The sequence below is a fragment of the Palaemon carinicauda genome, chromosome 8 (assembly GCF_036898095.1).
Source record: "Palaemon carinicauda isolate YSFRI2023 chromosome 8, ASM3689809v2, whole genome shotgun sequence".
Lineage (NCBI taxonomy): Eukaryota > Metazoa > Arthropoda > Malacostraca > Decapoda > Palaemonidae > Palaemon > Palaemon carinicauda.
Window position 1 is genome coordinate 165,684,032 of NC_090732.1, and position 2,500 is coordinate 165,686,531.

Here is a 2,500-nt window from a genome sequence, read left to right on the forward strand (position 1 = left end):
GCAAACTATGCGCAAACTATGCGTGAACTCGTCATGAACTCATCGTGCCAGTTCGTGTTAATGTGGACAGGTCAGCTGTGATTCTGAGGTAATTTTTTTTTTTTTTATCTTCCAGTTCGTGCCATAAAATGTCACGACTTGCCACGAAAAATTTGTGCCGAAAAGTCGTGCAAGTGTCAGGGTACCTTTACGTACAGTTGAACTCAGGAATTACAGGCACACCCCCTCTCAGTAAATGCACCTTGTCAAACCGCTACTGTAAGACGAGTTCCTGTATTCTGTGTATCCTCCTAAGCACCAGCTCTGCCATCTCTCCCTACACTATAGTCAATTTTTCTTAGCGAGGCAGATTTGCACCGACTCGCAGCGGTGCCCTTTTAGCTCGGAAAAGTTTCCTGATCGCTGATTAGTTGGACAAGATAATTCTAACCAATCAGCTATCAGGAAACTTTTCCGAGCTAAAAGGGCACCGCTGCGAGTCGGTGCAAATCTGCCTCGCAAAAAAAATACGCTATAGCTGTTTGGTTACTCGCCGCTCAGTAAGGGTGTGGCTGGGTGTATTTCCTCAGAACGGGGTATGCCAGGAATTAATGTATCCAACTGTACCTTCTTAAGGAATGAGAGATCTAAAAGTTCTAGGGCATGAAGACGGTTTACTTTTTTTATAATAAATACAAAAAAGTTTACATACACAGATCTGGGATTTATTTTTTTTTATTGTGAAATACACATTTAAAATCTTACAATTTATAACATATATACATCATGGTATATTTACATGAATATTTTTTTTTCATTTTACATATACTGTATCTACAATTGCAATGTTTTAGTATTTATTTAAATATGTTTTTAAAAAATATTTATCTTGTCGGAGATTCATAATAAATCTTAATCAGAAATAGAAACTATGGTAAGCTGTTCCTCTAGGTGAAGGACACCCAAAAATCATTGTTCTCTAGTCTTGGGCAGTGCCATAACCTATGTACCATGATTTTGCACTGTATTGGAAAAGAGTTCTCTTATTTGAAGGTAAACCTCAGGCACACTATTCTATCTGTTTCCTCATTTCCTTTCCTCGCTGGGCTATTTTCTCTGTTAGAGCCCTTGCGATTATAACATCCTGCTTTTCCAATAGGGTTATTGCTAAGCTAATAATAATAATAGGAGGGGGCAGACCCCTTTGCTGAAGTCGTTTTCATTTCGACCGTCTCATCCCCCTTTTCTACCGTCTGATGCTGCTCTAGACTTCTGGTTTCTTGTTGCTCTTCTATGTTAGTCACCTGGACCCACATGAAGAATGTAGTATTAGGTAAAGTGCTGAAGCGAGAATGAGGTCTGCTTAGGAGAGAGAGAGAGAGAGAGAGAGAGAGAGAGAGAGAGAGAGAGAGAGAGAGAGAGAGAGAGAGAGCCAACAGGCAGGGGAAATAATCCCAGCTGTTGTCTGCTCGTCATTTTTATTTTATTTTCTTAATCTCCTTTTTATGCTTCACTTGACTACTATGCAGCACAAACTTGTTCTGGTGCTAGTCCCTCCACGGCTAGCAGAAGTCCTGTCCAGTGGCTATGTTCTCTCCCTTGCAGGTTCCTGCTTCTCTCCACAGTTCCATCGTCAACTATTTCCCTCCTTTCCAGGGTTTTGGTTGCTACCTGTGGAAAGGGAGCACACAGCTACAGCTACATTAAAGGGGGATAGGATTGGTGGCGTAGGGGAGGGAGGGAATTAGGATTGTAAGGATTGGAGGGAATAGTGTTGATGTGAAGTGCAGTGGGAGGTAAAAAGTTTGGGGCAGACCCAATAAAGGGAGCTTGGGCATTGATCGTACGCATATATAGCGAGCCTAGGGCATTGAGCTGCTGAATCGTTGTCAGTGTCCCTTGCCTCAGCCTTCCATGAGTCACCTTTAAAACTTTTTCAAGCACATTTTGCTATATATTTTAATTAAATTGCTCTAACAGCCTTAATTTTCGTCATAGAGAGGTCAGGTTGGTCTCATTCTTTAGGAAAATGTCTGAAGTTTCTCATAAAGTTATAAAAAATATGCAAAATAATGTAAATAGCAGTTTTTTGCAAGGACGTACCGGTACGTCCATGGGGGTAAAAGGGTTTAGATAATATATCTAGATAGGACTGGGACAGCATCTGCCACCTCACAAATGAATGTACAGAATACCCAATACTCAAGACAGTGCCATAGGCCACTAGACTTGCTCTCGTCAGTGAACTGGAGAATTATTTAGAGGATAAACACTTTGATTCCCTTGGCCATTGATGCCTTATAACAGGCCATCAAAGATGGTGCTTCCTAGGTCTAACTTTAACTGGTCATTTAATTATTAGTTGAGGTCAGAAGAGGCCCACAGCTGGCTGACCTAGAATGCGGAGAAGGAATTTGAATCAGGATGAGAATGTCCTGTGAGACAAGGACCTTGCAAGGACCAGGACTACAGTACACAGAGGCGAAGAAAGAAGGATATATAGCGTCAGAAAGTCAATTTG